Below are 14,501 nucleotides of genomic sequence, written 5' to 3'. Positions count from 1 at the left end.
CACTCATCAGGACTGTCTGAAATTGGGTTCAAATACTTGCACCCTCTGACTCCGAGGCGGGAATGCTACCACAAAGCCAAAGACTCACTCCGACAACAGCGGGAAGCCCTCTACTGCCCACTGAGGGGATTCCCACTAATGCCGGCGAGTTCAGCACTGGAAGGGGGTAGGAGTAGGAAATGTGGATGGCCACTGGTGTGGAGGCTCGAGGTCAATACCACACGAGGTGGAACTAACATGAGCTGGGGACTCGCCGATACTGACATGGGGGACCCTGCTGTTTTAGAGGGCATATAAGGAATGCAAGCTTGACTTAGAGACGTCGATGCTGACTGAGCTGGTTATTTCCCCAGTATGTCATTGCCACTTAAATTAAAGATGAGAGATTCAATTGACAAGTGAATCTTCAGTTTTGTGAGGTAGTCAATACTTCTTTGACAGGAAATAATTTAGCATGGTTTACGTGGAGAAGGAATCTGCAAGGTATGTTCAGATAAACATGCCCAAGGATAAATCAAGGCTTTCAGCTTGCAACTCTGGCACTGCAGTGGAGTCCAATGGACCTGAGACACTCTATCAACGTCTACAAACTCCTGAGTAAACATGGAATGCAGGCGATGTGCAAACCAAATATTATAAATCTTGTACTTTGCCATATCATGTTTAGCCTTGAGGAATTTTAAACATTTATCATGCCCATTTGCTGACATGAAGGCACATGAGCACTTAACGCAGTTTTTAAAGCTGTTCTGTGTCATTTTGACTAAAGGTTCAAAACAATTGTTAACTTTTTGTTTTCTAAAAAGAATAGATTGATTGCACCACAACACTGGACTGACAAACATAATAAATTTCAAAGGTATTTTTTTCCCCCCGAAGGATGATATCTGATAGGTGGAACATTCTATGTACTTTCACTGGAGGCGGGGAAAAAGTGAACGGAAGCCTCAGTGGTGAGGCGGGGGGAGGATTCATGATGTTTCAATCCCAAGACATCACAAAGCTTTTAAAGGGGAGATTATCCCTCATTGATCTTTCCCCCCCCCCCTTCTAGGAATGTAACCTGACGTAAGCTCACCCTAGTGGGGTATGGAGAATGCATGCTGAAAAAGAAAATGTATTTTTGTTTCTATTATTCATCAGAATGGTAACAGGTTACATGTAGAAGATACAGGATAAACACTTAGTAATATTAATATCTTTGTTGGTTTAATGTGGTTGCACGTTAATTATTTCAGGAATTCATAGAACATTTAATTATTGCTGTGCATTTCTAACTACTGTAAATTTATGGTTAAAAGTGGAATTTACTGAAAATCTATCTTTCACTTCAAGGTACATTAACAGTTCGACTGCATCACATTTTAAAGGTAAACCTATGTTTCTCTGACTGACATGACTGAACCTATGTTTCTCTGGAAGACAAAATGCACCATAAAGAATTTTAGAGAGCTGGGTGGGTGGGGGGGGGGGGGTGCGGTGGGGGGGATGCGGTGAAGATATATTTGCTCCTGAAGAAATACAGGCCCAGAATTTCCTGGAACGTTTCAGCATGAATACGGCACAAGATTAGCGTTGTGCCATTATATTCCAAGGAAATTCGTACGCGACTGATTTACACTAATTTTACGTTGCAACTTCGCTACTTGTGAATTTTCTCAATCATATATCCAAGTTTGTAGATGACACTAAGTTAGGAGGCATAATATGTTGTGTAGATGGAAGCAGGAAGTTACAAAGTATCACAGACAGACTAAGTAAGTGTGCAATACTATGGCAGATGGAATCCAATGTGATGAAGTGTGAGGTCTTTCACTTTGGATCCAAGAAAGACAAATCAGAATACTTTCTTTATGGTAAGAGACTAGATGCTGTGGAGGAGCAAATCGATTTAGATGCCTCTGTACACAAATCACAGATGCAAAAAGCAATCAAAAAAAACTAAGGGAATGTTGGCCTTTAGCTCAAGGGTTTGGAATAAATTTGAGGAAGTTATGCTTTACAGAGCTTTGTTCAGACCCCATCCGGAGTACGGTGTACACTTTTGGTTACCAATCTCAAGAAAGATATATTGGCCTTGGAGGGGGTACAGTGCAGATTCACCAGAATGATACCAAGGCTCAATGGTTTAAATTATGAGGACAGATTCCATTAACGTGGTTTGTTTTCCCTTGAGTTTAGAAGGTTGAGGGGTGATCGAATTAAGATTTTAAAATGATAAAGGGATTCGATAAGGTAGATAAGGAAATTATTTTCTCTGGTGGTGGAATCCAGAAAAAGCAGGCATAGCCTTAAAATTAGAGATAGGCCATATAGGAATGAAACCAGGAAGCACTTTTTCACTCAGAGTAGTGGAAATCTGGAACTCTCTTCCCCCAAAAGGCTGTAGATGCTGGGTCAATTGAAATTTTCATGACTGAAATTGATAGAATTTTGTTAGGTAAGGATATCAAGGGATATGGGTCAAAGGCAGGTCAATGGAGTTGAGGTACAAATCAAACATGATCTATTTGAATCGCGGAACAGGCTTGAGGGGCTCAATGGCTAACTCCTGTTCCTATCTTCGTGTGCCTCCAGTATACGTCCGCTGAAACCCACTGCTGCTTTTTCACATAGCTGCGCCCACGCCCCCACCCCGCGCAAAAGACCAGCTCACACAAGTTTCCTCGATCTACACGAATAATGCCCAGGTGTCGATCTATGCCCAAAATATTAGGTGCAGCATGGACCGAAGTCATCTGATAATTGATGCAACTGAGATTTCTGGAGTTTGATAGCAATTTTCTTCGTCATTTTTTTTTGAATTTGTCTTACTGAGACCTGCACTATACTTAACCAAAATGCTGTCAGTCTCAGTGCACCTAAAATTTTTTGTACCCCCATCACCCCTCTCCCCACACTTTCAGGAGAACTAAGCAGCTGAAATGGCCTTCCAAATGGACATACCCCTGTTCTGGATAATAATGGATAAGGAAGATGAGCAGCAGAGGCAAGAAGCTCTGAGAAAGACACATCATGGCAGAAACCTATTACCCTTATTCGTCACACTGCATTTGCGCTTGTTTTATGCTGATACATAGTGTAGACGAATGAGCTCTGCAGGAAATTTGGATGCAAGCTCCCGTCGACAAGATCAGTGCAGAAGCAGTGTAAATTTCAGCAAAATTTCTATCACAGAAATTTTGCTGAAATTCCGGGCCTATAGTGTTCAGTTACCAAGGTTCCAGTTTGATATTTATAGTTGAAATCAGATATATTCATAGAAAATGAACCCCTTCACCACTCCAAGGAAAATACCTGGACTAGATTGGAACCACAGTAAGTCCTGGCGGAACCACAACCCCTCCCCCACTTAAAAAAATCTTCAGTGTGCCAAAGATTTGGTGTGTACATCATCTATTGAGAAATCATCACATCTCTGTTGCATTAATCATTCCTCTGCAGTACAACACATCCGAATCACCTCTATCCTTAAAGCTTTAAAGCTCTATAAAAATTAACAGAAAAATGTTTTTACTTCTTTCTAATCACAAAATTGAAATATCAACCTCTCATTTGCGATTAAGCAGTTTTTGCAAAAATGTTTCCTGTTTAACATTTGTTCAGTTAGCGAACATTATAGAGCAGTGAATAGATAGTGAATACTGAGAACTAAAAGAAGAGTTAATTGTATCAAGTAAATGTTGTGTGAAGATTTCTTCCTGAAAAGAACTGTTCATTTTTTTTTTTAAAAACACATTATTGTAACCAATCCCATTGAAAATATTAAAGACATAGGAAGGAGCTGCGTTTAAAAAGAACTATATATATTTTCAATTGTAAATTTAATGTACCCTCACTCTTCAAATGTATACTTTTTGTTTCTAAAACTTTAAATTAAGGATAAAGTTGCTCCTCCAGTTGATTCCAACTCCATCTATCTTGCCAGTCAGTCAACCAAAGGAAGTGGGCACACTGGGGAACCTACTATTTCATGCTGTACAATGCATTGCTCAGGATATTGGTTCAAGTTGCCATTGGGTGGGGAGTGTGCTGCTACTTTTACTTAGCTTGCCTTCTTGCAAAATGGAGACACATGGATACTAGTCTGCTTTAATTTGGCCCAGAATTAGTTGCCAAAATAATGACTTGTTTAATGGCGCTTGTTGTTATTAATGTGTAAATCATTCAGCAACTTATGGTAAGGAATTGCGAATCACCACAAGTTGCTGGATGATTTGTGCCGCTCCGTCGTTAGCCTCATGAGAATGGCAGCTCACCCTCAACCTCCCCGTGAGTTTCATGAAGTTGCTGCATTTGCGCATTAACTGCCAATGAAACTCCCTATGGAAAGTCAGTGTTGGTGCTTGACAGCGTAAATATCTTTTTAATGAGGAGATTTATGTCCTTGCAATGCTAATCAACCTCTCCGGCCCAGAAAGGGAACAATTTGAACTGTGGAATTTCATTCCTAATAAGGTAGTAAAATGTTAGAGATTTTTAAAAATTTTACATTTTTTCTTCTTACTTTTCCTTTCTGTCTCTTTTTTCTCTCTCTTAATCCAATCTTTTTTCCCTCTGTTTATTTCTCTTTCTGTACCTGATTTGATTCCAGTTCACCCTAGTTCCTTCTCCGTCATTCCTCTGTTTCTTTCTCAATCCTTAAATCTCATTATGTGGAGATGCCGGTGATGGACTGGGGTGGACAAATGTAAGGAATCTTACAACACCAGATTATAGTCCTGGTATAACTATAACCTGGTGTTGTAAGATTCCTTACTTAAATCTCATTGATTAAGGAGATAGACTGATGGTCCCGTCGTTCACCAATGTCCCAGATGCCCCGTTGCCCTTGCTGCGCTGTTATCAGTTCACACTTCCAGTAACTTACAGGGAAAAAAATTTGCAAGTTGAAGGGTGAGGGAAAAAGTCTAAGTAACAGGGCACACCATGAGATGCCCTGCTCCAGCAAAATCTGGGCCTTTATTTCTTTAAAAGTGTTCAATTATATATTTGGCAGACTGTTGGCGGTAAAATCACAAATATTAGCAATTCTACCCACAGACAACACCAGTTAAGATGCATAACTCATTTAATAATAAAATGTAAAGAAACCTAAGTCACCCAGTGACTCAGTGAATAAGCATAGCACTTGGGTGTTGCACTGAGTCACACAATGCATGCTCTCGATTGCAATCCAGTGACCCTGCTGGAAGTCATTACAACAACAGGTACAAGTGAACAAATGATCCACTTCAATGTGGTTGAAGCAATCACATTCTGTGTGTTTGTTTAAACAATGGTAAAGCTCCCTTTTGTGAAGACAGTGCCCCTCCCCCTTTAAAAGAAACCTAACTTCACAAAAAAGGAATTAGATTTTTATTAAATCAAAACAAACTACACTAGAATTGAGAGAAAACAATTATTTGATTCTAAGAATGACTTCTTACTTTCCTTCTCATAGTTACAGAAGTGAACATTGGCTGGGGTAGATATTATTAGCAGAATTACTGTTTCTTGATTTACACTTACAGAAGCCAAATAGATAAGGACCAGTTTTTAAAGCTGGGTTTTAATTCCCAATTTATAAACCCAGGCTTTTTTTGGGGAGGTCTTCACATTTTATCTTTAGTGTGGAAACCAGGGAAAATCTGTCGGAAAAAATTGTCCCCCCACAAAAACTCAGGTAAATTTGGAGAAAATGACTAAAGGAAGTTTTGATTTTGAACATTACTAAAACTCAAGAAAAAAAAATCAAGGGTATTAAAAAAAGACACTAGCCCAATCATTTACATAGTTCATAGACACCACTTTTATGGGGTTCACATCAGTGAACCAAGGAATAATTCTTTTAGAAAATTAAAGGGAAAATTGAAGAAACTATGTTTACTGATGTGGCTCCACCCACTTATCTCCCAATATGATAGTGGGATATTAAAAATTATTGGTGATTATGCACAGGGAACAGTTGCGATTTTGCTTTTAGTAAGCGTCAGCCATTGATTGGTGACTTCATTCTTCAGGGAACTATCAACATGGTAACTGTGTCAGTGCACTGCTCCCCTTGCTCATAACTTGCGCATTTAGACACAGACATCAAGTTTTTACAGAGCTGCAAGAAAGCAGACAAGATCCCGAAAGGACTCCAGATCACGAACCCACTCAAGTCCACATACAACTCGGATTACGCTGAGAGACTCTGCCGCCGTACCTCTCGCACACTCCGCAACCATCTCATACACCAACTCTACAGCAGACGCCACAACCTCGAAACCAAGATAGAGTCCATACTCTCAACCTGTACTCAGGACACAGCAGACCAGCTACGTTATACCGCCAAACAGACGAGGCAACGGAACTACGCTGCCTACATGAAAACCAAGAGCAGGAAGCTTGAGAAACTCGGCATCACCACCAGCAACGACCAAGCTTCCCCTGGTACCACGGTTGCAACCACAGGGAAGTCTATTGTCAATTTATCCGACCACACCCTTCAACCAGACGAAATCGAAGTTCTCAGCCGAGGGCTCAATTTCTGCCCCACTACCAAAATGGACCCCACTAGTCTCGCGGCGGACACAGAGGAATTCATCAGGAGAATGAGGCTCCGGGAATTCTACCACAAACCCCAAGATTTCAGCAGCGAACCCAATGAGACAATCGACGATCCGGAACAGCAGACAGAGGGATCCGCGGTACAGCAACCGAAGAGGAAAGAGTCAAACTGGACTCCTCCGGAGGGTCGCTGCCCTCAGCTGGACATGTATGCTCAAGCTGTCAGGAAATGCGTCAATGCCAGATTCATCAGCCGCACTCAGAAGACAGTCCAGAATGTCACCCGAGCACAACGCAACGCCATCAACGCTCTCAAGACCAACCGCAACATCGTCATCAAACCAGCGGACAAAGGAGGAGCCATAGTCATACAGAACAGAACAGACTATTGCAAAGAAGCATACCGACAACTGGACAACCAGGAACACTACAGACAGTTACCCACAGATCCGACCAAAGAACACACCCATCAGCTCAACAAACTGATCAAGACCTTCGATCCAGACCTTCAAAGCATCCTACGCAATCTCATCCCACGTAATCCCCGCGTGGGAGACTTCTACTGCCTCCCAAAGATACACAAAGCCAACACACCCGGACGTCCCATCGTATCAGGCAACGGAACCCTGTGTGAGAACCTCTCTGGATACATCGAGGGCATCCTGAAACCCATCATACAGGGAACCCCCAGCTTCTGTCGCGACACTACAGACTTCCTACAAAAACTCAGTACCCACGGACCAGTTGAACCAGGAACACTTCTCACCACGATGGACGTCTCGGCACTATACACCAGTATCCCCCACGATGACGGCATCGCTGCGACAGCATCAATACTCAACACCAACAACAGCCAATCTCCGGAAGCCATCCTACAACTCATCCGCTTCATCCTGGATCACAATGTCTTCACCTTCGATAACCAGTTCTTTATCCAAACACACGGAACAGCCATGGGGACCAAATTCGCACCCCAATACGCCAACATTTTCATGCACAAGTTCGAGCAGGACTTCTTCACTGCACAAGACCTCCAACCAACACTATACACCAGATACATCGACGACATTTTCTTTCTATGGACCCACGGCAAGGAATCACTAAAGAGACTACACGATAACATCAACAAGTTCCATCCCACCATCAAGCTCACCATGGACTACTCCTCAGAATCAGTTTCTTTCTTGGACACACGAATCTCCATCAAAGACGGGCACCTCAGCACCTCACTCTACCGCAAGCCCACGGACAACCTCACGATGCTCCACTTTTCCAGCTTCCACCCTAACCACGTCAAAGAGGCCATCCCCTATGGACAGGCCCTGCGAATACACAGGGTCTGCTCAGACGAGGAGGAACGCGATGGACACCTACAGACGCTGAAAGACGCCCTAGTAAGAACGGGATATGACGCTCGACTCATCGATCGACAGTTCCGACGGGCCACAGCGAAAAATCGCATAGACCTCCTCAGGAGACTAACACGGGACACAACCAACAGAGTACCCTTTGTCGTCCAGTACTTCCCCGGAGCGGAGAAACTACGCCATGTTCTCCGCAGCCTTCAACATGTCATCAATGAGGACAAACACCTCGCTATGGCCATCCCCACACCTCCACTACTCGCCTTTAAACAGCCACCCAACCTCAAACAGACCATCGTTCGCAGCAAATTACCTAGCTTTCAAGAGAACAGCGTCCACGACGCCACACAACCCTGCCACGGTAACCTCTGCAAGACATGCCAGATCATCGACACAGATACCACCATCACACGAGAGGACACCACCCACCAGGTGCATGGTTCATACTCCTGTGACTCGGCCAACGTTGTCTACCTCATACGTTGCAGGAAAGGATGCCCCAGAGCATGGTACATTGGCGAGACCATGCAGACGCTGCGACAACGGATGAACGGACACCGCGCAACAATCGCCAAACAGGAGGGTTCCCTCCCAGTCGGGGAACACTTCAGCAGTCATGGACATTCATCCACCGACCTTCGGGTAAGCATACTCCAAGGCGGCCTTCGAGACACACGACAACGCAAAATCGTCGAGCAGAAATTGATAGCCAAGTTCCGCACCCATGAGGACGGCCTCAACTGGGATCTTGGGTTCATGTCACGCTACACGTTACCCCACCAGCGAACAAATGTTATCTGTTTTTAATATAATGGGTCATTTGCTGGCTCTCTCTGCCTTCCGGATGTTTCTGCCTCTCTCTGTTTTTTTTTCCCTGTTTTTTTTTCCCTGTTTTTTTTTCCCTGTTTTTTTTTCCCTGTTTGTTTTTTTGTTGAATGTGTATTCGGGGGTTCTGCAGGTGACACCTCTCTGTCTGAACACGGTGATTGCCTTGGCAACGGGCAGTTGCAGGGGCAGTCTGTAAACACCATGTATTGTTCTATATGTATAAATGCGTAGGCTTCAAGGAGCTCCTGAAACATTTACCTGAGGAAGGAGGAAGTCTCCGAAAGCTTGTGAATTTAAAATAAAATTGCTGGACTATAACTTGGTGTTGTAAAATTGTTTACAATTGTCAACCCCAGTCCATCACCGGCATCTCCACATCATAACTAGGAAGGAAAGACAGACATTTGTTGTATATAGAATACTATCCTCACAGCAGTAAAGAAGATCTAGGCTCCAGCTCCCCTTCAAAAAATCCAAATTGAACAGTCTTCATTCATGTTCCTGCCACAAATCAGGTCCAAAGTGTGTTCACATCAAATCTACAACACACAACATGCATTTCAGCATAATGATTATCATGCTACCAAATCTTCGGATGAGTTTTGGTAAGAAAACAATGGAGGGAATAATTTTTTAAAAATCGATTCATCACCCAAAATAAAAACTGAAATTTGGTGGAAATAGGTAAACGCTGATTTTAAAGGTCTCTATGAATACATGGTTCTTCTGCATGCAATAATAAAAACTGAAATGTGAACAGCTGATGGAGACTTCAGGCAGCTTCAATCAGCTGTTCGCATTGTTAACAACTGTCGGGAGGCAGTCGGAAAGTGGAGACTTTGGGCAGCTTCAATCAGCTGATATATTTATGGTGAGATCAGGTCAACCTTTGCTACAATATCTTGGTTCATTCAGATGGATTTACTGTCCACTGCGTATAGTGGACATATCACATTGGCCAGAATTTGCTGTAGCCGATCAACGAACGGTGCCCGCAGTTAGTTAGACTTGCCCGGGCCGTTTAATTTCCATGAGATTTTGCACTGCAAGTTGCTGGAAATGCAAGATGGAAATCTTGTCCTCTGGGCACCTAGGATCTGTGTGAACAGGGCAAGCAACTGTATCTCTTTAACCAATCAGATTGAAGGACTGTTAAATGAACAACACAGAGTCTGATTAAGGAAGTTAGAATAGTGAATTCAATGTCAAATCAGGTACAGAAAGAGAAATAAAGAGAGGGAAAGAAAGATTGGATTGAAAGAGAGATAAAAGAGACAGAAAGAAAAAGATTTTAAAAATGCATTTACATTTTTTTAAATCTCCAACAATAATTAAAAGCTGAAGGAATAAGACTTATAAAAGTTAATCCAAGTGCCAGAGAGGTTGTTTGGCAGTAATTAAGACTTACCATGCTGTTAAAAGGATACTTAGACTGGAATGGACAAGCATTAACGTTTTGTGGTGAGTTTAGTCCATATCTACATCAGTACAGGAACTTTACGCCATTCAATACATTTGTCGCTGTTCGATTTGTGCATAAATAACAGCGAGTGCCATTAGCCTCACCGTTATTTTGACAGCAAATTTTGGGCCGTTAGCACAAACTTGCCCGCTATGTGCGGTGGAGACTGTACTACGAAGTACATTACTTTGTTGCAGTTGTGTGTCTCCTTGGTGTTACTCATAGTAAGTCAGATGATATGCTTTTTTATATTGAAAGGAGCCTTTTAACGTGGAATGAATATTATTCTGCTTCAAAGGTGGAACTATATTTAAGCTGGTCTGTACCTTTAAAGCTACAAAATCCAATTACTGTAAGTAAACAATGCCCAAAATTAATTTGTTTAATTGCTGTTTGATGAGAGAAAACAGTAGATCATAAGATGCTTGTAAATTTCCAGACCAGTTCACAAAAAAAACATGAAATGACCGCCTTTCTTATTTTTCAAAAAATACTTTTGACATTTAAATGATGTCTGAAACATGACAGATGCTCAAAATTTTTATATATAAAACAAAATTTATCCATTATTTAATACTTAGATAATTTTAATAAAAGTATAAAATTATTAATTTTTTGATACGACAAAATCACGACAAAATCACAACCTGACAATGTAGACTGTTGGCCATGGCTCAGAGGTAGCAATCTTGTCTCTGAGTCAGAAGTTGTGGGTTCAGGTTCCACTCCAGGGACTTGAGCACATAATCCAGGCTGACACTTGGGAGTACTGCACTGGCAGAGGTGCCGTCTTTCAGATAAGATGCTAAACCAATACCCCGTCTGCCATTTCAGGTGGACGTTAAAGATCCCATGGCACTATTCGAAAAAGAGCAGGGGAGTTCTCCCCGGTGTCCCAGCCAATATTTATCCCTCAACCAACATCCAAAACAAATTATCTGGTCATGTGTTTCACTGTTGTTTGTGGGACCTTGCTGTGCGCAAATTGGCTGCCACTCTTCCTACATTACAACAGTGACTGCACTTCAAAAGTACTTCATTGGTTGTGAAGTCCTGAAGTTGTGAAAGGCACTATATAAATGCAAGTCTTTCTTTCTTTAAATCAATACTACTGCATTTCAGGACATTGGCCCTGTTACAGGGTCAGTATCACAGCAAGGCAATAGAACAAGCTAAGTAAATGCAAAGCCTCTAACCATAATAAGGGTCATTCAAAAGATAAACTGAACACTTGCAACCTTGTATCTTATCCACATCACAATATGCAATTCCATTCAGTGCTGAGTGGGCATCCAAGGAGCCTGTTTTAAAAAAGTTAGACCGCAGGTACCAGCTTCATTCTCTCATCATTTTTGCACCAATATCAGTAGTTAGTGCAAAGTTACAAAGTTACATCGCCCATTCACACCACTCTTGTATGAGGGAAGGTAGGGTTCTACAAGAGTGTACTTGAATGCCTGAACATAGCTCTGCTCACTTGCCTTCAAATGCCAGTGGAAGTTAGAAAAGTGCCAATAGGATGGTGGTCAATTTGTTCTATTATTAAAAATTTAAAAGAAGTTTAATGTTAAAAGCAGTTCAATGAATTGACTGAAAAGTTTCAAAATTCAGCATTGCACCAGTTGCAGTATAACTGTAAAGCTAAAACAATGTGAGATTAGTTCTTCCAGGTGGTCACATATGGCTATAAAAATACTAAAATCAAAATAACATTGGCACAATTATGCCACTCATTTTGCATCAATGCCAGACACAAATCCCTTCACCCAGATAAGGAGCACAGTATAATTGTCCTGTTACAGCTTGTGACAATTGTACTTTTCATTGATCGGATTCTTATTCAGACAGATTATTGCTTCATTTTGAAAGCCAATTCTCATTGTACCTATAAGATTGACCTGGGACATTTTCCAGCCAGAAACATGAACATTAACTTGCATAGCAGAACACGACAGAATATGCAAACCAGCTGCTAGGACATGGTCATTTTGTACTCACACCTAAAGATCACAAGAATCATAGCACCCAAGGATAAGATAGATACAAATAAAGAAAGCTATTTAGCACACCTATCCAGAAAAAAATGTAGAGTTCTCCCCAACCCCCTCCCAATCACAGTATTCAACTGTTTTTCAAATGATCCCAAGGTTTTTGCTTTCACTATCCTACCCAGAAGTCCATTCCATGTATTGATCACTCTACTGAAGAACTTCCTAACATCAGTCCTAAATTTGCCTTTTGTCAGTTTAAACCTGTTTCTATTGTCATGGTTTAAGTTGAAGTAGTGTCTCAGATTTACCCTTTCTATACTGTTTACTCGCTTATATATATATATATATATCATCTTAAGTTGCCTCCGAGTCACCTCCTTTCAAGGCTGACTCTAGTGATTAGGATTTATGGCCCTTCCTTGCACTCCTTCAGCACTTTCACCGAAACTGGGAACAGCACTCAAGGTACAATCTGACACGATTACTATAGAGCAGGACATGCTCTGATTTGTACTCTGCTGATTTGGCCAGATAACTGTAACTTGACTATATTAAGTAAGTGCCGAGTCTACTAACACTCCCAGATCTATTTCAACTTCACCTTCCCATATTTTGACAACATTCACAAAGTATTTATGTCACCCATTTCCCCCCCGCCCCCCATGTTGCAGTTCTTCATACATGACTATTTTGAATTTTGTCTACCACTGGTATGCCCATGCCTATTTTATCTAACTCGTTTTGTAAGTCCTTGGCTGTATCAAATTTGACAAGTTTGCATTGAGCTTCTAAATCCAGGTTGTTAATGAAAAAAAATGAAAACGTTGGGATCCGAACACAGATCCCCAGGGAGACTCCTCTCAGTGCTTTTGTGGACATCATCCCCTTTAAGTCTTTGCGACTCCCCTCCAGAAGATTACTCTTGGTTATAAGTATCTCCCACCTTTCAGCCAAGTTATTATCCATTCTCGGGTTTGACCTTGAATTTTCCGCGCATTACCCCTTCCAGTTTAACTTTGTGGCAGCTAATTCGCCCCAAACCCCATCTCCGTGTCTCTGCATCAAACCGGGCAGAGTCACAACCAGAGGGGAATATTTACACATTGCAGCTCCAAGCAGAAGCTGCCTTCCAACCGACCACAATATAACACGTAAAGCCAAGAAGTGGGTTAATTTTTGCAGGCTCGGACTTTGCCCGAGGTGGTGTCTGCCACATGCTATTATCGTTACTTTTTCCCCCTATTCTTTCATTTCGTGTCTTAAACGCAAGGCGAATATTATTCCTTTGTTTCATTTTTTTTAAAAAACGAAAAGCCTTTACGGTAAAGGGCGTTTTCTTATCGTGTTCTCCGCCCGGGTCTGCAATGTACTCTCAATAAATTAACATTTCTTACCGCTTTAAGCACCGAGGTCTGATCCGGACCTGACGTGTCGGGCTTCCCGATTAACTTGTCGGCAATGCTCAAAAAGCTAACCCTCCCTCTCTTCCTTTTCCGAGGCTCGGTGAGTCAGTGTGTAATCGCATTTCACGCTGATTGCTTGATGTGACACGTTTGTTGACACCTCATGGTATTTCTTTCTGCTCCGCTGGATCCCAATCGCCACGGGAGGAGCTTCCTGTTTGAGTTCAATGTGAATAGTGTGACACAACGCCGTACTTTGACTTATGGCACAGGACTGAGTCCATAAGGAGGCACTGAGTTGCTTTCAGTGTCACTGAACAAAAACCAAACAAAAGTGCCCCTCTTTTAAAGGGGCACAAGTAGTAAAGAAGCAAACCACAAAACAAAGGGCATTTATAACTTAAATAATATTATTACTGCCCTTGTCTAGTACACACTCCACTCCTGCAGTGCCCACCGGTCGCCAAAGGCTTCTGACCTAATAGAGGTCTTTAAAATTATGACCGGGTTTGATAGAGAAGATGTTTCCACTTGTGGGGGAATCCAAAACTAGGGGCCATAAATATAAGATAGTCACTAATAAATTCAATAAGGAATTCAGGAGAAACTTCTTTACCCAGAGAGTGGTTAGAATGTGGAACTTGCTACCACATGGAGTAGTTGAGGCAAATCTCATGTGGAGCATAAATACCAGCAAGGGCCAAATGACCTGTTTCTGTGTTGTAAATTCTATGTAATTGGAGTTTCAATGAATGACCTTTACCACCAGCAAATACAAAAAGCAGCTAATCCCCCGTGGGACCAATGTGGTATCTTCCACATGCATGTGTACACACTACTTATTTACATTCGGATCATCGGTTTGTGTGCAGGCCAGCTCTATTATATATTGTTCGTTGTAAGCATTGTGATTGTTAAA

At 41.9% G+C, this 14,501-nt stretch overlaps 1 protein-coding gene across 1 annotated transcript in view; it reads right to left on the bottom strand.

Moving 5' to 3' along the window:
- The window catches only part of pla2g7 (phospholipase A2, group VII (platelet-activating factor acetylhydrolase, plasma)), an 85,008-nt gene extending 71,184 nt beyond the window's left edge, over positions 1–13,824 (bottom strand). Inside the window, exon 1 of the mRNA XM_067984309.1 lies at positions 13,574–13,824. The gene's annotated coding sequence lies outside the window, so the exon portion shown is untranslated. The remainder of the gene's footprint in view (positions 1–13,573) is intronic.
- Positions 13,825–14,501: the final 677 nt, after the last annotated feature.

Source organism: Heptranchias perlo, chromosome 5 (genome assembly GCF_035084215.1).
Source record: "Heptranchias perlo isolate sHepPer1 chromosome 5, sHepPer1.hap1, whole genome shotgun sequence".
Taxonomy (NCBI): domain Eukaryota; kingdom Metazoa; phylum Chordata; class Chondrichthyes; order Hexanchiformes; family Hexanchidae; genus Heptranchias; species Heptranchias perlo.
The sequence above is the reverse complement of the archived record's forward strand: the minus strand, read 5'-3'. Positions and strand labels throughout refer to the sequence as shown.